The following is a 21,609-nucleotide window of genomic DNA, read 5'->3' as shown; positions in this document are numbered from 1 at the left end:
GTGAGCCAAATGTTATATCAGATATTGCATCAAACTAATTTGTTTTAAAAAATTTACAAGGGTGGACAAAGTTTTTGAATTTTTTGGGGAGCTACTTTTTAGATTTCTTTCGATGTCTCATTAAAATTGACCCTGTGTGTTAGCTTATCTAACAGCATGGAGGTGGGGTGGGGGGAAGAGAATGTGACCAGACAGAATTTTACTTGGTGGTGCGCATCTCCCTCAGAGGTGATGGGGTTACACAGGTCCCGTGTTGCTGGCTGATTTAGCTTTAACTCATCTGCAGAGTTGCGACCGTTCTAGGAAGGACCGGCTTCGCCCGTGATGTGGAGTCAGTCGGTGCATGCCGTGTTTGGTTTTAGAAGAATTACCGCTTGCTGGGACGCCTTTGTTTGCATGCTAACAGGCTGTCATCAACTCAAGTAACGCTGTCGTCTTTTTCTCCCCGTCTCTCTTCTGTTGCCGCGCTCGCTGCCTTGTTCCGCCCCTCCGCCCCTTCACACGCACACGGTGACAGCCGCAGACTGAAGTGACAGCAGAGGGTACAAATTATGAGAGAATCTAACATGCCAATAAGTTCACAATAGAATCACTGTGTGCTGAAATGAAAAGAGGGCACCAAATTTGACTAAATAAAGTAAATTCAAGGTTATTATTATAATTATTAGTCATATTTATATTTTTCGTTTTTTGGCTTCTTGTAACTGATTTTCTGAGATGATGCCACAGTAAACTTGTATCAAGAGCGAACTGAATGTCTGTTTTCTTGAAAGTTTGCGTAAGATATCCTCCGGCATCATGTTAAGGTCAATGCTGACTTCTAACTAAGCTAACTAGGTGCTGGGTGTCCTACCCTGTCAGTGCCAAGGGTTGATGCGCAGTCCAAGGATGGAGCGCTCTAGCTTCTGGCGTTACAGGTGGGCGGTGCGAACGTGCACGGGTTTTGATTTGGTCTTTATCCGCACATGTTTTCCTTTCCCCTGCTGCTTTCTGTCAGCATTGTTATCAAAGAGTGTCATGCCCTCTGACTTCTGCCCTTCCCCTATCACACCTTATTGTTACTCTCTCCTTGTTAGCACAAAAAAATCCACTGCATCAGACTGAGGGGTGGGAGGAACGTGAGGTGCTCCCGAGAACAGAGGAAAGGGAGAAATCCTGGTCTGTGAGGCTTCAGCTGCTAACGAGCAATAGTCAAAAATTCAGCGGCATATGCAAGCGCCAATGGTGGCTTAAGGTTGTTAGTGTCAGGAGCAGCTCACTGTGTGTGTGTGTGTGTGTGTGTGTGTGTGTGTGTGTGTGTGTGTGTGTGTGTGTGTGTGTGTGTGTGTGTGTGTGTGTCGGTGATGGCTTGTTGTGTTGTAAACACTGGAAGCGCTGGATTTTCCATCTGTCATTCCCTTTAACTTAACAAGGGCTTCAGCGAGTAGCGTCTTGCCGTGAACTCTGGGAAATTTACAGAGCTACAATAGAACTCTGCTCAGTGGGGATTTTGATCCAGCTGTAAAAGGTGACAGGCTTCAGGTTTTCTGTCAGTATGGAACAAAATTCAAAAATGGAGATGGAAATGGGATTCATTCATGTTCTCCGTGCTTGCGACCTCTTAAACGGCAACAGCACATCATAAAGCAGACAGTTCTGTAGCTACAGAGCGCTCCCATCTCCGCTCTCCAAGCTGACAGAAAGTTTATGCTACGCACTTATGCTACTACACTTAGAAATAAAATTGAAAAGCGGATTAAATGCCTGTACATTTGATCATTTTGGTCTCATACTCAAGCTTGAAATGTCTACACACTCAGGCCACCCTTTTCTCTCTGTCTCGTCGCCCCTGTAGCAATTGTTAGTGTTTCATCTGTGCTGATGCTGGGGCGGGTTACCTCGACCAACTGTAGAAGCAGCAGAGCAACAGAGTTTTATTGAAGATTGAATCAGACTTTTAACCATGCTGAATGTTTCTGCAAATAGAGTAACTTTGCTGCAGAGCAGTAGCTTGGATAATGACTCAGAGGTAGTTGCTCACACTTGAGTTGGTGATGCTTTAATTGTGTATGAACTAATCGGATAGTGATTTTAATAAGCTTGGAAATTTTCTTATGATGTGGATGTAGTTGCCCAGATTGAGCAATTTTTTTTTTTTTTCCACATATAGCTCTGCAAGCTAATGTCAAAAACATTTCAGAGCTGCAGTGTATGTGTGAAAACAGCTATGGAATAAAGGAAATTAACTGAATGGATTGGCCTCATGCATCAGCCAGCTGTCACAGATGCACGATACAGCCACTTGAGTCCGTGTCAGACCGATATGCGATATGAGTATCGCATTGCTCCATCGCTACTTTCAATCAGTGCTCCATTAATCTGTACCTTGCTCTTTTTTTCTTTTTCTTTTTTCTGTAAGTGGGCAGAAGCAACACGCACTCATTCAGACACACACTGTTATGCTGTAGGCTCATGTACTCTAGAGGCACATGGGTAACGCTGTCCAAAATCTGAACATTTTTATCAATTTTTGATGACTTTTACAGCGTTTGCTTCAGACCCATACCTTTTATTTCAATGCAGCCTTATCTCTGACCATTATAATGAGACTCTGATACATATCAGTTAACCAATACTCTCTGAGATAAAGCTGGAGATTTGGGCCTTCACAGACTGAGCTGAGAAGCGTGTACTCTCTTCACCTCCAATCAGCCACCCTCAATACATTTTGCCTCCAAGGTCTGCATATGTGGATAGATTGGTGTGTGTGCCTTGTGTTTTAGTGATCTGTGTCTGTGTACACCTAAATCATCTTACAGTGACCCATTGCCTGCTGGAGGCCCCTCAGATTAGAATTACTCCTCCAATCTATCTCTAAATGAACAATGGCCAGGATTGGCAGCTACGTGACTCTTTTTTTTTTTCTTTTTTTCCCCTCCCTTCCCGTGTTTCTGTGTGTGTGTGTGTGTGTGTGTGTGTGTGTGTGTGTGTGCGCACGTGTATATGCTATGCTATGCTATGCTTTCATCAACAGGTGCCAGTATAGAGCTGTAGTTACAGGACAGTCAGTGGCAGCAAATGTGACCAAAATGAGTGAGGAATGAGATAAAGAGTAATTGAGCACGCACAGCAGAATCGGCCTCAGATTAAAAGAAGAAGAAGAAGAAAAAATGGGAAAAGCAAAAAGAAATGACCTTGGCTGAACCCCAGCCCTCCTATCTTCCAGTGTCCTTGCACACACGCTTTCCTTGCATCATTGACAAAATGTATTGAGAGAAATGTGTGGAACTGCAGGCACTTATTCTCTTGGCATTTTGTGCAGTAGAGGCACTCAAATAGCATGTTAATGATGTGCATTGGTAGGACTCTTTTGTTGTGATATCAGCAATATTACAAAGCAGAGGTATTTTAGTACAGAGGGACTATCACAGGGTTTTCACTGGTGTATTGGAAATCCACCAGCTAACTGGACTGAACTCATCATCTGGGGGTTGACTTGATAGTGAGCGGGATCGAATCACGCACTGTAAAGGCAGTGAATCTGTGCATTTCTAGATATTTTAGACCAGGCAAACAAAACTGTTTATTCTGCTTCAGTAAATTACTGAAACTGGTGGAAAAACAATCTTTAGCAGGTGGTATTTTTCCCTTAGTGCTGGCTAAAATTTCGCTTTGGGTGCCAAATATTCCTAAAACCAGAAAAAACGTTGAATGTGTCATATTAGCATACTGTCCCTATTGAAAAACAGCTTGAAAGAGTTATTAGTAGTAGAAAAAGAGTAAAAGAATCAAGTAAATGTTATCATTTGATACTCTTGAGGGCTTGAAATGAAAGCAACTGGACTTCTTCTTTTTGGTAAAAAATGTTTCATCTTGTAGCAAGCTCTTCTTCGGGAGAGCTAGCTCCTATGTTACATAAAAGAGGCAGCTCAGCAGGACGACACTGCTGTACATTTGCACTTAAAGGAGAAAGGACATTCTTTTGATGATGCTCATTTTCACATTTTGGACTGAGAAGCCTGACGCTTTGAAAGAGGACTAAAGGAGGCCATCTACATCGACTTTGAACGGCCATTGTACAAAAGAAGTAGCGGCCTACGATACCACCTACAGTGCGGCCTTGAGAGCTCCTCCCAGGCGATTCAGCCCCCCACTCACACCTAGACTCATGTGACCTGAAGAGCTCATTTGATGGCAATTTCCAAGGCAATTTCTCACAAGCATTTCAGACCACGGCCCCTGTGATGATAATCACCAGTGCCTTGTTTCACACCTTCGGTCATGTAATGACTCGCATAATTAACATTGGTTTATACGACCTTCAGGACCACCTCCCAGGTTTTAGAACTGAAGAAGCATCTTGGATGGGAGGTGAGGGCCGTCACAAACCAACAAAGAAATCTAGTTGGCTTCTTTACAAGCCCTCAATACTACTATGACCTAAATGATTGAGAGGCTACATTCATATAATCTGAAACCCTTTAGTTGTTTAGCTAACAGTATTACACCTATGTTCACTAGTTAAGCCTCGATTATATCCCATTAGGCTGGAGACCTGACGACCAAGTACTAATTCCTGTTATACTCCTTTGAAGTCCGCCTGCAGCCTACTGCCTGGGGTGCATATGAGCATATGTAATGTTAATGCTCCACAGACAAGTCCGCACGGGGTGGAGGAAAAAAAAGGCAGGACCCTTGCGTTCACCATCTGATGCCGAAATTTAAATTGCCCACACCCAGTGGGACAAAGCGGACTCAATAGATGCAAACCAGTGTAATCAAAGCTTTACAGTAAGCCAATTCATTGTTGGATCACAGTACACTGAAGATCTCCCACTGGTATTGCCTTCATTACTTACCCTTCATGCTGGAAGTGGTTAATAACCTCTCCTCTCAGTAGTAGCAATGTGTTTGCACAGAAGAAGTAATGAGAGGTGCACTTCATGCAGTTTCACTGTTCAGTCTGTGCCGCGCAATATGGCGGGTGGATAAAGCTCCGTTGACACTGCAACTTTCAGCTCTTTGTGTCAGTGTGCCATGTTTCTCATTATGGTTCTGTATAACCTCTGCACTCTCGCGTATTGTAGTCTTTATTGAGATCTCACTGCATTTTGAAGTGTGTGTGTGTGTGTGTGTGTGTGTTTTGTTTTGTTTTTTTTTTCTTTTGCCCTTTTTTCTTCCATCTTTGCATATTCTGCCGTGCAGTTGTCTATTTGCATACAGGTTCACGAAGATCTTTCTCATTTTTTAAAAATTTTAAACAATCATTGAGCAAAAACTTTGCGCAGCTACTCCTTTTCGAAATCTTATTGAATAATCACAACTACATCACGATACCAGGAACTGATTTGCGTTTTGCTGAATAAAATCACTTCTTTTAATCACAAAGTATGATTAGTGATGTATATATTTGTTTGAATATATGAATCTGTTTAGATCTGAAATCTATAGATGTGGCAGCCAATCCTGTGGGATATCTGAGATGATGAAGACATGCTTTATTGGATTGCTGTGGGCTATAATGAAGCTGCTCTAAATCCAGTTCTCTTTTTTTTTTTTTCTTCTTTTTTTTTTTTTTTTTTTTAACCTGTCCCGTTTGGTTCTTTTGCCATCAGAATTATTGTCTAAAGGCGAAGAAAGATGCCCAACGGATTTACTTTACCAAATTGACCATCTAAATCCAGTTCTTTGTTTGTTGTTTTTTACTCGCCTATGCTCTGTGTTTTGTCCACCTCTGCTTGGTAGTCTTGTTGCCCTTTTTCCCTTAATAACAGTCGAGCTCTACACTGTAAGCATTTCCCTGCGTGTGATAGTGAAAATTACAGCACGGGAGTGTGAAAAATTATTTGGACACACTGGTGATTGACTTCTTCTGACCCTTGGATTGGCAAAATTTGCTAAACCACTTAGCTCACCAAAACAGTTATTTCTCCTCTATCACATTAGATAAATATACGGCAGGGAGGGGTGTTTGGAAGCAGTTTCTCTTAGCTTGCACACAGCACCGAATGTTGTTTTAACTGTTTAAAATGATGCCATATCGTAGAAGCTGGGTTGGTATTGCATTCTGATCTGGACTGCTTCAGTATTTCAAAAGATGGTGAGAAATACCTCCTCACCTCCATGCAATTGATGTTATAAAAAGTGGCCTTTATTGCATGAGTTTCAATCTTTTAATGAACCTTTTTTTTTCTTACTCGTTAAATAGTTTAAGCTGATCAGCTCAGTAGATTTGAACCCGGGCCTTTGGTATTTTGATTAAGTAGCTTTTGTCAAATTTAATAGGCTACAGCTGTTATTTCCATGTGGCAGATACATGTTTAATTCTCATGGGGTAAATATTTATTGGATCAGGCTCAGATACACAAAATGAAAAGATTTGGATCAGTATCGGGCCCCCCCCCCAAAAAAAAATGGGGTTGGGGTGGGGGGAATCTCGACTGAGAGACCCCTTGTGAACACAAGCACTAAAACCTTCAGCAAACTGTTAATATTTGTTGGGAACTGTGGCTTAATGAATTTCACAGGATTACAAAGCATAATTGGGTAGCGGATTTTTTTTTTTTGGCTTGTAAGAAGGGACTGTATCAAACAAACCGTTGCTCAGTACCACTTTCGGTGTTTGATATTCAACCCACGCCGCTAGACTTCGGCAGCAGGAGGAGGTATCCTGAAGGTAGAACAAAATTAGTCACTTTCCTTCCACTCTCCACTACTTCTCCTTCTTTTCCCCTCCCTTTTTTTTCCCAGACTCACCACAGGTAAGCACTACCTTTAGCCTTTCTTTCCACCATTTTCTTCTTTCCTGCAATCATTGATTGTTTCCTTCCTTTTAGTATTTCATTCTTCATTCCTTCTTTTATCATCAAATTTCTTTTCCTCCCCCCCCTCCCTCCTGTTTGTCCCCACCTGCACCCAGTAGCCCCAAGTCTTCCTTCCATTCCCGCTACAACAATGGGAAGATTACTAAATATGCTATTTTAAAAAGAGAGGATGAAAGCGCCCAACAAATGTCCTGTTGGGGTAATTATTTCCCACAAATGGAGCATTTTTTTTTCTGAACAACTGTACTAAGCCAGCAATGGGTTTTGGTTTTTTCTTCTCTTAGAAAAGAAGCTGCATTGATGCCAGCGCCAAGAAAATTGAATAACTGGAGTAATTATTGTGCTCCTGATTTGCAGTACAGTGCCTGCCGTCATAGGCGCATTAACATCAGCAAATGCAGATATAACAGTGGAAGTTGATTGATGTTATGCAAACTAGAGACATTATTATGATTTCCAAGTTCATGATGATAGTTAATGGTCACCTCATTTGTGGTTGTGCTGTGACATCATTGCAGCACTGCAGTCTTCTCCTGAACCACAGGTGTTGCCACTCCGAGAAAAATCTCTCTATCAGGGCTGATAGAGGGGAAAAAAGTGATCAGTGTCTCGTTTTTTTGGTAGTGTATTGTATGGTAATAGACATATATCACAATGCATTTATGTGTTGCTTGTATGTATCTGTGGAGTCTTTCTCCATTGAATGCATTCCCGCAGCCTTTCCTTCTGACTAGCTTGCTGCCCCAAGCTGCTAGCGCTCTGCCCGACGCAGGTTGCATTGGCTGCAAGGCCTCTGGCCTCATGTCATGTTTCCCATTGGCCCTGAGGATGGGAGCTGTTGTCAGCCTTGTGAAACAAACAAGTTTTAAGGGGGCTTGTTTTGCAGTTTGAGTTCCCTGATTCGGTAATTAGATGTGTTTTTGTGGATAGCCCCCTTAGACAAAACATGATGGCCACTTCTCAGCCAAGGAGCATTTCACTTGTACATTTGACATGTCAGCATATAACAGGCTGTTGCTACTTAAGTCTTAACAAGACACTTAATTAAAAGGCACATTGAAAGCTGCCCTTGATGTATAAACAACCTGTAATCATTAATGAGGTTGATTTTTGCTGATTGGCACCCTCTTTTCAGTTTATTTGTTGTTTATGTCACTCCTGCTGCCTTTGTTTGAATTACTCAGCAAACTAATTAGCCACATAGCTTTAGATTGTAGTGAATATGATTGGGCTGCAGGGTAAAGAAATACCTCCTTACAAGGGAAATCTGGCTGCTTAGACTACAGATTTAAAACTCAGTGGTCAATTGTAACTTTATTCTACCCAATGGAAATTGATGTGGAGCATGTCCACACATAAAACAACACATACATGCACACAAAAAAAGAAAGGGGGAAAAAACAGCCCAAGTTTTATCAGTAGCATTAACAAAGTACACTGTGCATCCTGTGTTTCCTGAACTCAGTGACCATTTCTTTAGTTTTCAAAGTGTTTATCTTTAAAAATGACTAATCACACCAAGAAACAAACACAACAGGCCCATGGGAATACTCTTCACCATGAAGGAGGCTTAAAATGACTGTATCATCCGCATATTTAATAAAATGCCTGTTATAAAGGAGAGAGGGACAACATCCCTGTGGTGAACCAGTAGAAGAATTCGGCTGATTGGAAAAACAGCCATTTACTCTCACGCACTGAGATCTGTTAGTTAAAAAGTCTAAAATCCAACCAAACTGGTTAAGAAGCTTATCAGCTACAAGATGTGGCTGGATGGTATTAAAAGCTGAAGAAAAGTCAATAAATAGGAGCCGAGCATGGGCTTTGGCCCCATCCAGTTGGCGATATAGAAATTTAATAAAGTGACCCCAGCACTGTAAACGCTCCTACAAGGCCTGTATGCAAATTGCAGTGGATCAATAAGCTTTTCTACCTGCAGCAGAACCTCCTTGCTGATGAGCTTTTCCAAGGATTTCATCACTAGAGATGTTAAAGCAAAAGGCCTAAAATCATTCAGTGATGTAGGTTTTATAGTTTTTGCAACTGGAGCAATAATTGACTTTTTCCATACCTTTGGAAGCTTCTGTTGCTGGAATGATAAGAGAAAGATGTAAGAAAGATGCTGCATAATTGCTCAGCACAAATTATCCAAGAGAAAAGAGAAAGTCCTTCCAAAATGTCCCTGTTCTTCTTCTTCATGGACATTTTAATAAGTGTTCTGGCTTCAGACACGAATCCTCTTTGTGGTTGCATCAGGAAGGGCATCGAGAGCGAAACGCTGCCAAGTCAGGGACATGGAGCTACCTGCTGCGGCGACCCCTTGTGGCGAGGGAGTAGCCGAAAGTATTTTCTTCACTGGCACTCACAGATGCAGTCAAAGTCATCTGTTAAATACTGTGTGCGTGTTCTTGAAGAATCACAAGGGCACCAAAATGTGTCGGTGTAAATTCGCTGCACACCTCTGTTACATCCCCGCTGGTGTTTGGACTTACTTGCTTAATTAGACCTGTTGTCTGGACTGTGTGTGGGTTTGTGTAAATGCTGCTCGATCATCCTCTCCCAGACTCTCAGGTTCGTTTTTTTTGCATCTTTTAGGGTGTTGCAAGACTAATTGCATTTTAGGCATTTAAATTACCATACGTGTCAAAGTGACCTCATGTCGTGACCTCACGCATATGCGATTGTGATTGACTTCTTAAACATGGTATTTGAAAGACCGCTGTATTGCAAACACAACTCGGTGCATTACAATTGGATGTCCAATATTAATCACAGACTGCAAAGATTTGTAAACTTCTTTAAACACAATATTTAATTGATGACATATTTAATGTGGTAACTGCTTTTAAGCTTCTAACCTTTGTTTTATAAAGATTGCAGTGAACTCTCTGAAGTCAGAAATCTAATCTCTGTGGAGATTAGATTTCTGTGTGTCGCTGTTATCCTTGAAATCTTTTTTTCACCTCTTTCAGTAAGGCACATTGTGTTCTTGATTTTCCTTTTTGTTGTAGACAATGTGTCTTACTGTGGATTGATTACCACCAAGGTCTTTAGAAATGTTTTTGAAGCCGTGTCCGGCTTTGTACCTCTAGAAAACCTCTTCCTAGGTTCTTTGAGAGTTGTTGTGATCTGGGAATTGTTTACACAATAGGATAGGAACATAGTTTTTCAGCAACCAGAGTGTATGTAATTTCTTTATAAGGAGGAACAGCTCTACAACCCACACTTCCAATTTCATTTCTGCAGTAGGAACCCTGACTCCAGTTTTGGAGGCATTGTTAGCGTTTCGTGAGTAATCCTGGTGATTCCAATGTTTTTGTTGCAACTGTAACAACGTCTTCTGCTCTGCTTTGACTGACGGGCAGGGAAGCTGCAGAGTCTGACTCACATTTTGTTGGCTCTTCTCCATCCATCATTGTCCATCCAATGGTCCCTGGCACCTCGGCAGCGTGAATATTCTCCTTCACTTGAAATGTTAGATAATTAGACTCTCCTTGCCTTTTCTCTACACTCCATTCCCTTCATTTTCTTATAGCCCCTTTGGTCTGCCGCAGATGTGTCTATTATTTATAAGCTAGCTACCTTGCTCTTTGTAATATTAAAGAAACCAGATTTGAAATGGACCCAAAGCCAGACTGAACTTTTCTCTGCTGACTCCTGCCCAAACATTCGGTATCAGCTGCATGGATAGTTCACAGCTGCTCGCTGGTTTTACATAGGCAGATTTTCTTTTAAGCAATGGTTCATCTTCATCATGAGGGGTGATTTAATAAACACCTTGGAGGGAAGCTTCTCTGATTGAAATTTTGTCTTAAGGGGAATTGTAAAGACACCATGAAATCAAATTAAAGTGAATACTGTGTTGTTTATACACCAACGATAGGGGAAAATCATTTTGTGGGTACTTTTATTTATTTATTCATTCATTTATTTATTTATAATAGGTTGCTGTTTCGTAGAAAATGCCAAGGAAATGTTAATGAATCATCTTTCCCCTGGAGGCGTATACTGATGATGTGGTAGGTGGTGCCTGCTCAGCCCTTGGGAGCAGACCAGTAAGAGCGGACGAGGCTTTTAGAAGGAGAGCATCCTCTCTGGCTCCTCATATTTATAGGAAACACAGTGATAATGCTGAAGCACATACCACTGTGCTAGCAATTTTATTGGAACTCAAAACCTTGCAGAATACAAAAAAAACAGCTAATTGGGACATGTTAGATCAGCTTTTTCTTCCTGCAGGGTTTGTAAGTTTTCTAAACTTTGTCATTCGTGGCAGTCACGATGATGTGGGTTAATTGAAGTCACCAGGATTAAAAATGCCTTTGTCATGATTTCTGCTCTTTGCTTATGTACATATATATAATATTCAGCCTGTGTGTATTGGGTAAAAAATGGTCCACTTCTATTCTGATAAGGTCTACCTTGGAGTTAGCCCTTCAATAGATCAGTCTACCTGCCCCAAATGGGAAATTGATTTCCTCCATTTTTCCTTACTCTCCCTCAGCAAGGCTAATTAGAAATCACTTGGCAGCCCACCTTTAAGGGAAATACATAAACATAAAAGCTAATATGTGGACTGTTATGTATTAGGAGTTTTCAAGGGCACATTGGCCTTTTACTGAAGCTTTAATAATAAAAAAAAGAAAAAGAAATCACTCATTCCCTTTCCCATTGTCTCCATACTAATATTTCTTCTTTCTTCATCTTCATCCCTCTACCTGAGTTTTGTGTCTCTCTCACTTTAGTGTAGATCTAAGACTGGCTGTTAGCAGCGAGCTGGGTCTGTATCTGTGTTTGAATGCTCACCTGGCGTTATAAATCAAGAATGTGAGTCCCCCGGGTGCCGTCACCATTGCCATCAGTTCCACTGTTTTATTCATCCGCTCCTTTGTCTCTTCACGATTCTGCCCCACATTAAATTTTGTGCATCTGTGTGTGTGGAGGGGGGTCAGAATGCATTACTGCAGACTGCAGGATAATCCAGGTGTGCTGTAGGGACTAGTGGGAGGGTGAAAGGTAAGCAGGAGAGAGGGATGTGACAAGGATTTGAGAAATGAGGTGGGGATGCTGAACATGACACGGGAAGGACATTTGCCTTTTGGTTTAAAGCATTAAAGGCATTAATTTTTAAAGATACTGATTTTGTAAGCGCAGCATCGTACCGGCAAAATCACCACGCACACAAGATAAAGACAACAGCTGCGCTGGCATTTCGGCTATATTTGTGTGTAAAATTATCATTTGACAAGAATGTTAGAAGCAACAGAATGTCTCTCTTATTTTTTCCTGTCACACAGTGCACAGCCGCTGTGAGGGTGACAAATCACAAGGAAAACACTGTGCATGTGCTAACGATTCATTCCGCTCCGCTCGGCTTCTCTGACCACAGGATTTTAAAAAAACAAAACAACAACAAAAAAGAAACGTAGAGGAATATTAAAAAGTCACTAAATCTAAGTATAAAAGTTGAGGTGAACTAAGTATCTGCAGTGACTGCTAACACGTAGACCATGAATTTGACGTGGTTGACATTTCCACATTGAGACAGCATTTTTTTTTTTCCAGAGTCACCTTACGTTTTATAAGCAGAAGCCAATGAAGACTCTTACTTCCAGACACCTGAATATCCAAACTTTCTCGTCTTCCTTTGCAGCTCTGCTGGGCTGTTTTAGTCACAGATGGGCAAGCACTTACTCATGCGAGTCTGATAGTTGTGAATTTTTTATTATTAGTTTTTTTTTAAACACAGGTGAAGCCACTTGGGGTTTAGTTTGAAACAAATGATGTGGGTGGTGCTGAAATTAATTCTCTCTGCAAAGATACTTAGTTCATGTAGTCACAGGTGTAGATACTCCAGCTTCTCTTACACAGGACTGAGTGCACTTTCAAAGCCTGTTTGCAGCCATTAGCAACACGAGGGGTACCTCGTATTGTTTATGTGAGGCTTAAAACATAATATAAAAAAATAGGTATTTAAAATGTTTTTACATTTAATGTTTGCTCGAGTGCAAATATGTTTTTTTGTCATGAGAATTATTCATTTATAGGAAGAAGCATGTGCATGACTGAAAAATGGGTATGTGGACGCCTGTGTTGAACTGTGTATCCCCTTCATCGCTTGGACCTCACAAACACTCAAATGTGAAATGAATACAAGTTGAATGTGGTTTTCTGCAAACTGAAAATATGAGATTTTTGCTTTGTCAAAGGATTATGTTGGTATGTTATGTTTGGTCAGCTGTTAGCAAGCTATTGTAGCTTGTTAAGGTAGTTGCTCAGCATTCTGTGGGAAGGACCCATCAGCTCTTTTGCTAGGACTCATCATTCAAGGGAAACAGCATGTAACATTACCTATTCTAATACTCTTGTGGGCTTTTGTGACCTCACAAATGATATCTTACTCCCCTGTGCCTTCATGATGTCACCAAATCGGCCACCATAGTTAATAAATAAACCTCCACTAGCTATGACATTTACCTTTGTTGATGCTAACACCTGTATGACAGTGAGCGCCCAATTTTCTTCCTTTTTGTCACATTTGAGAAGATAAACGAGTGTGCGAATAGATGTGAGCAAACGAGCGCGCACACCCGATTTCCCCTTCCCCATTCCCACTGTAAAAACAAAGCCCTGACAAGCAGCGTTGTCAAATGTGCATACGGTGAACTCGTCAGTGTGTTATGCACACAAAGCAGCTGCTTCAGTATGCTCGCCCTCCCTCTTGTGCATCACTGCATCACTGAGGGGGTTTGTGTGCCTGATTGTGGCACAGTGTGCGCGTTTGTATGTACATGTGCGTGTAACGGAGGCAGCTCTCCGCAGGGCTTGCTTAACTAAGATTAATTGCACCTAATCCACTGTGCCAGGTGGAACATAGACCGTGGTGGGTGCACTCACACAAACACGCAGAGACACTCACAAATAGGCACACACATCCCATTATAGCCTTGCTGCTGAAAATTAGCCCCGCGCCTCTCCTGACACCCCGGACCAGACCACAACTCGATACCACCATTTACTTCCCGACAAGTTGCACATTTATCACTGCTCCCGTCTTCCGACAGATGAATGCACGGACGGACAGAATGCCATGACGGAGCTATCTGCTCTCTCACATCCACACCAGCTGACCTTGACAATGCATAGAAAGAATGCGTTTGTCATCTTTCCTCTTTAGAGAAGAGGACGACACGCTGCCTGGACTTAATGTCTTTGAAAGTCGTTTTTAACGTATAACAGTAGGAACAAGTGCACCGTGGAGTTTCACTGAAATAATGGGAAAGAGAGTGTCCCAAGGTCAGCGATATATTTACTGTACTGTCTAGCAGGGCGAAGTTGATGATTGGCTACAGAAATTAATGACGACAATGATTAATATATTGTTAATAAACTCATCTGTAGAGTGAATTGCTTGTAAATGAAAGCCTGCACATTACCATGCTGTTGAGAAATGCTGATTGGTCTGTCAGGTTACACCTGTCCTGGTTGGCAGTGTCATTAAAATGTGTTCACGGTCAGTGTGCTGGAAATGGTGGTTTGAAAATGAAATCCAGTCTAGAGAGAACTCGGGCGTCATACTTCAACAGTAAAGTTGATTTTAATTTTTTGCTTTTTTCAGGTGAACTTTGAGTAAAATGAGGTTATTACTTCATTTATTATTTTAGGTTCAAATTCATGATTTAATTTCTCAGGTGCGCACACACACCCAGGAGATGCATCAAACTATCTTTTTCCAGTTGTGATTGAATACCACTATAGAGGATTTATTGAAACCAGTGTTAAATTAATAGGTTAATTCCTGGTTTCTTTTTTAGAGTAAGGAACACCGTTAGGGAATTGGTATTCATTAGTAAAATAATACATGGCAACAGGCGCAACAGGTTACTGTGTACTCCTGTAATTTACAGTCACAATAGTTTCCTCTATTCCCTTACAAAATAAAGCTATTTACGAAGCAGGTGTGAAATGACTCCAAACTACATGGACTTTGCTTTTAGCTTCCTCCTTGGCTATGTTAGCTCTTATCACCCCATAATCATGTGGCATTCCACAAGGATCTGGGTTCAGTCTCGTGTTATTTTTGTGGTATATTATCCCATTATGTCATATTATTAGTAGTAGTTTGAAAACCGTATTTTTTTTTTTTTATCATCTGTATGCTGACAACATTGAACTTACCTCTCCTTTATATCTCAGTACATATAAATTAACCATTTTATTTTGTCTTACTGCAATTGGTGGCTGGATCCCTTCATCTCCTCCGGCTTGATCTTTTGTAATGCACTAAAACTCATCTATTCAGAACGTTTGTATGTTCTGTGTTGTTTTACCTGGTTTGCTTTTACCTTGTATTAGCTGTTAAAAAAGAAAAACAAAATTAAATACCCCTGTAACACTTTGTGACTGGTTTCTTGTCTTGAAGTGTGTTATATAAATAAATTTTAGCTAGTTGCTTTTCCACCAGCAACCAGGTCACTAACATAGAACTGAATTGAGTGGATTGCCACATAGCTCTGCTTGTTGTTATCAATCACCGACCAAGCTTTCTGAGTCCAGATTGGACCTATATGCAGGTAAAATATTAAACTGGTGCATCCCCAACAGACACGTGCAGATTGACTTTTTTTTTTTTTTTTGATGAAAGACAGGCAGTCACCTTCTTTCTCTTCCCTCTGCCTATCACACTTTCTCCTTTCCTACCCTTTGTCTCCTCCCTTCACTTTTCCCCTCTGCACCTCTCGGTTACTGTCATCATGTATGTCATAATGATGGGGAGCAGTGGCCTTCATTTATCTTGTGCCCGTGTTGTGCTGCAGATAATGTATCTACGCCTCTGCTTCCCAGCCTTTTTTCCGCACCCTCTCAGCCCTGTCAGATGAAGTAGACTACTCTTTCATCCACACCACCCCTGATTTTTCAACCCATTATTTATCTCTTCATACTTGTACTTCATACACCATTTATCCAAAATGTTTTTGTTTTGGGTTTTTTTTTTTGTAATTATTTGTTAATCTTGTCATTTGTAGATTTCATGTTCTTTTTGCTAAATGTGCATTATTTTGATGTCACAGCAAATATAGGTCGGGGAACTCACAGAAAGGAAAGAGAAAAGGAAAGTTTAGTATACATGGTTACGTTACTGACCTCTTACCTTCAGTTGTTCTTACACCTGCATTAAGCAGTGGTTGTGAAGGACCATCATGCACGCTTAAGGACGTCTGCTATGTCAACCCTGGCTAAAGGCATCTCCTGTACCTGCATGCGTCTGTGTAGTGTGCATGTGCGTGCACACGTCTGGGTGTACTTGTGTTTGGATATCGCTGCCTGGAAGTGTAGATTGTTTGCCTAAGACAGACAGGAGTGGAGATTGATTTATTCCATTTGTTTTCAATCTAAGGCTTATGTAGGTAGCACATGTGTTTGCTTAGGGCAGCGCTTGTTAGCTCAAAGCCTAATTGGCATATTGTGTTGTGCCAGTGGGAGAAAAGGAGTGTGGCCCTAATGAATTAGACTTTAGACAAAACCTAGCTATTGTCTTTAGTGGCTGTTAATTAAAGAAACTATATTTGCAGGAACTTGTGCTTTTGCATTTGTCATGTTAAAGGTCCCATGTTGTTAAATTTGACTGGGCTTTACAGAATCAGAGGTGTGAAAAGTATTAACTGCTTACATTCCTCCATCCTTATATTGCTTCCACTTTTGCAGGAATAATTTTTTAGCCAGTACTCCAGCAGAATTGAAATCAACCAATAGTTGTTGAACTATAACAAATCACAGACTGACAACTAAATGGGGTTTCTGTCATTGTAGAGATGTGAACTGGGGCAAATTAATGTTATGTGGACTATGAAGGAGGAATTGACAGTTTTGTAGAGAAACCCTGAGTTTGTTGAAGAAAGGATGTCTAAGTTGGGTGTCTTCTGGAAGAAGAAAACTCAAACTTTCCACTCAGAGTTCTCACTAAATCTGCCTTTTAGAACGTGACCCCAATGTTAAACTATATGTATTACTGTGTGACTGTTGTTGTTTGGTTAATCTGGTAGTAAAGGGTCAGCTGTAAAGCTGTAAGCACAGGTGTGTAGAAGCAGTGTTGAAGGAACAAGCTGATTGGTATTGTGAGCTTAAAATGCTAAAGAAAGCCTGCGAACCTGGGAGATGGTGAATAACTCAGAAAAAAGGGCTACAGCCTTTAAATTTGAGTTACACATGGGCTTTGTGGGCTGGGAATGAATGGATAGCACTATGGATTTTGTCTCAGTTGCATCTCATGGGTACAGTATATAGACATGCACTGCATTTGATGATGGCTAATCTTATTTGTCCTTGAGAGTATCAGCTTGTCCATCGTTTCTTTGTTTTATTGTGGCGACATTATGGTCATTTTTCATTGTTTTCCCAAATCTGGACAGGGTATGAGTGAAGAGTTTTTGGACTCTGCAGATCACCTGGAATTTTTAACAGATTTGGAGAAGAAGAAAAGTACAAACATTACTGAGTCTGTAGCAAGGTTAGATGAGGGGTTTGGCAAACAGGACAGCAGCATTGCAACAACAAAGGAGAGATGGAAGTCAGTCTCAAAGCCTAAAAACATTCAGATTATCTTTGTTCTCTGAAGTAGACGTAGTAGTAGATGCAGCGTTGTTTAGTTGCATATGGGGTAAAGTCAAGCCTGGAGTATTTATAGAATGCTTAGTGCTTGTCAGAGAGGCTTTTAAAGAGAACTGCAAAATAAATGTGTAAACACAGAGATGGTAAGAACCACTCTGTTTTTACCTTCCAAAACAGCTTGGCATCCTTGTCGCAAAGTAAATGACTGTCAGAATGGAGTGCAGAGTAAAAGTGGGTTGTCAGCTGTGTTGAATGAATGGGTCAAGAGTGTGGACTTGTTCAATTAGGGTTTGTGCTCCGGGGCCCTGAGGGTAAGATGAGGGGGGGTGGAGGAGGAGAGAAAAAAAAAAAAAAATGAAGCTGCTGTGGAACAACAGCCTTCTTCACTCAGCAGAATGCTGGTAGAATACGATGTCTTTAAATTGTAATGCAGCTAAACATTTGTTTTGTTTTCCTCGTGGCTCTAAAGTATTTATGAAATGCCAAAAAGAGTGTGGTTTGCTGTCACTGTGGAGAACATATGTGGAAATAGTGGTTTTCAGTCTGTTCAGTACAATCAAAAGTGTTACATTTCATGCATGAACCGAATCTTTTTTGTGTGTGTTTTTCAAATTTCAGCTTGAGAAGGTGTTAATACAAATTGAAAATGCATTATATATGCATAGCTTGAATAAGGTAGGAAACCAGCCGGCGTCTCTCAAGATATTTCTTAAACTATTCTTTCCTTCTCTTTAACTTTCCTTGATAAATGCACCATCTGAAAGTCATAATTTTAATTTCATTGCAGCTTCCAAATGGATTTTTTTCCCCCTATAACGAAAATGTATTTTTGATGGAGGTCTGATTGGCCCATTTATCCTTATTTTAAACTATTAAAATGTTCTATTCGCCAAATTCGGTAAGTAGTGGGAGGAAACTGAGGGTAAAGAAATGTCGCTCTCCCAAGCTTCAAACACTTGGCACCATTGTCTGCTACTCACCTGCTTAACTTGTCGCTGGTGGATGTAAACTTTGCGTGTGTGTGTGTGTGTGTGTGTGTGTGTTAAACCGCAACAGACTTTCCAGGCAAGGCCCTGTCAGCCTGTCAAGGTGGTGATTAGAATGTGTTGTGACACGCAGATACGTGCAGCCTCACATTCAGAGACCCACACACACTCACACACATCTTGCTGCCCGCACAGAGATGTTGTGGCCTGCAGCAGCATGCAAGGTCCAACGCAGTTCACCTCTTGTGTCATTGAGTATTAGAGTATGGACTATCTGTCTGGTTCATGGCAGAGCGACACGCACACCCACACGTATAAACACACACATGGTAGTGCGTTGTTGATTATGACTCTGAATGTTGCTCCCCAAGGTAAGAAGTTTTGCTCCCTACTGATAAACACTTCCAGTCTATCATACATACATACGGCATGTCCATCCTCAAGCTTCACATGTCTCACGCTTTCCTTTTCCAGACACACACACACACACACACCTGCTCACACACAAAAACTTTCCTTTCCAGATCTCACACTTTTACTCTCTGCATCACATCCTATTTCCTTCTCAATTTTCTGTTGAACTCACAGTTCCTCACATACTCCTTTAAACACACTTTCACTTTGTCTCTTGTCTAAATACACACATACACACAATCAAGCAGCACTAAGGGAATGGACAGACTCATTCCCCGTCTGGCCTCACACCCAGATTGATTGATAGGAGAGGCGGCAGGGCAGCAGAAATGAGTGAGGAATAGCAAATGGTGGGGCACGCTCCCACCTCCACGCCTTGATGATATTGTTAAATTGGCTGTTCTTGGGCTAATGCTGCTGTTATGTCCACAGAATATTACTAGCTTCCCTAGTAAAGCAACAGGGGGGAGCAAGAAGTCCTCTTTCTGTCTCTCTTTCAAAAAGTCCATATTAACTGGAGTAGCTCTCCAGCTCCATTCCAGTGAAGTAGAATTTTTGTTGTTCCTTAGCACGACTAAATGTAGTCTCACCCATGGTGGATAAAGAAAGGAAGGAGAAGAAAGAGCACGATCATCTATTATGTGTGTGCACCCTCAAGATAATTAATCCACGTGATACTTGTGAGCCTGTAGATGATGCACGCTGCCTCTTTCATTTTGCGGGGCATCTATAGTAAGCACTATATTGAAGGTAAAAGTAAAGTAGGCGCAGTGGTAGTTGAAAGAACAGAGAACATTATTCATGTCAGATTACTCTAGCCTTTTTTTTTCTTCCTGTTTTGACATTCGGGAAGTACAAAAGCTTCTCTTTGTTGCGTGTGAACCTCGAGTCGCTTGATGTGTTTGTAGCTTTGACTTCTTATCACTTTATGGCTCATTTTTAGGTATAAAACAATATGTCAATCAGTGCGTTGATCAAAAATAGGCACCGGATAATCAATTGGCCACTCAGAGTAAAATGTTCTTTCATTATTTATTTTTTTGGGGGGAGGGTGTGTCAGTGTTTTCCAAGCATGTACCAATCTGTCTTGCTTGTTGACTGATATTGACTATTGGCAAATAAGATGGCATTTACAGGTGTCAGCAAATGATATTTATCTGTGCTGTCACGTCAATTTTGCCCTTAGTAAAGGTTCAGAGAAAGTGTGATGAAGAATACTTGTGTCATAATAGAGAAAAATACAAAAATAGGGAAGATAAATGGGTATCAGCGGATATAGATAGATAAATAAATATAGATGGATGTAGAGAGAGATTTGTTTTGGTATCGGTATCAGTCGATACAAACGAACACAGAATTTCACTGTAAGTGCATACACACTATTTTTTTCTCATCAATAAGTGTTAATTTGTTACTGGTGATTATATAACTATAAAAATAATTGTTTTTAGCACCTACCTTACCAGGCAGATTGAAAGATCTCCAGAGGTTTATGACTTCCAATCAGTGTTGAGTCGACACAGCTGAGATGCCACGCAGTTTGTTTTGCTGTTTGTTGTTCTTTTTTTTTTTTTCCCACAGTTGTAATTTAGGGTTTATGAACAAACAAGGTAGTGATCCTGTGGCATTACAAGACTCTTGTATTTTCTATTAGATGTTTGTAGTGGATGCCTCTGCAGGCCTGCCACTGGCTGGCTGTCTCTCTCGCCCCCGAATCTCACTTTAGCTCTCAGACTAAGAGACAGTTGATTTTCTTCATGTGTCTTCTGTCCTTGTTTCTTCGTTTTTTCCTTTCTGACCTGAGTACAGCCGGTAGGAGTTTGTTTGCAAGGCGGCCTGTCTGCTTGAGTTTCGTGTGGAAGCTGAGTGTCATCCAGTTGAGTGGAGTACACGTCAGTCAGTGTGAAGTTGGTGTAAACTTCGATTAGTTTGAATGCACGGCAGTCTTATTCACATTCACATGGTGTCATTTTAATATTAAGAGTATTCAAACACACAGACTTAATGACATGCCGGCATAATCTGCTGGAATAAATATATTTTTATTTTTCCTCACTATCACTTGCAGTGGTGCATGTTTTATTTAAGTATGTATTTTCAAATTATGGAAATGTAACAAACACAAAGGAAACTCATTCAAATTGTACAAAATAGAAGAAAAAAACATCCCCAAAAAGTTCAAATTAAAATTAAAGAAGGCCAATAAAAAAATATCCGCTGAATACTAATGTCAGTCAGATTCAGTAACGCTATATCACGTTTTATTTCTGCAGCATTTTTATTATTTGACTTTCACCTTTTGTGATTTGGGTTTTTTGGTTGGTTTTTTTTTTTTTGCCCATGCCTCACATTGTTGAAGTTTTAGTGGGAATAATTCATATTGTTCCAGAACTTTTAAAAATGACAATATTCTTGAAGGAAGTCAGTATATCAATCCAAATATGAATAATAATTCTGAGGAATCAGAACCACAAACCCAGTGGGTTAAAGCATTTTTACAGAGTCTCATATATGGTTGTCCCTTTGTTTCTCTGTGCCCCATTGCCTCTTTGCTGCTCAGTTTGTCCTACAAGCTACGGGGGGAAAGACACTATTGAGACGGCGATTCTTTCTTTATGGAGGCTGCTCCACTCTTTTGAAATTCTGAGTACTTCAGATATGATTTCTTAACCTTCTAAAGATCAGTGACTTTTCACTTGAGTCTTAGATTTCTGCTCCTCTGTTAAAAAGAACCTCCCTGTAAATGCTTTTCAAGGATACTTAGACTTTTGACCAACCTTTTCATTTTAAAGAAAACG

At 40.8% G+C, this 21,609-nt stretch overlaps 1 protein-coding gene across 1 annotated transcript in view; it reads left to right on the top strand.

Moving 5' to 3' along the window:
- Positions 1-21,609, top strand: part of LOC116322590 (eukaryotic translation initiation factor 3 subunit H) — a 58,028-nt gene that overhangs the window by 8,923 nt on the left and 27,496 nt on the right. The window lies entirely within an intron of this gene.

The sequence above is a fragment of the Oreochromis aureus genome, linkage group 11, assembly GCF_013358895.1.
Source record: "Oreochromis aureus strain Israel breed Guangdong linkage group 11, ZZ_aureus, whole genome shotgun sequence".
In the NCBI taxonomy this organism is placed as follows: Eukaryota; Metazoa; Chordata; class Actinopteri; order Cichliformes; family Cichlidae; genus Oreochromis; species Oreochromis aureus.
The sequence above is the reverse complement of the archived record's forward strand: the minus strand, read 5'-3'. Positions and strand labels throughout refer to the sequence as shown.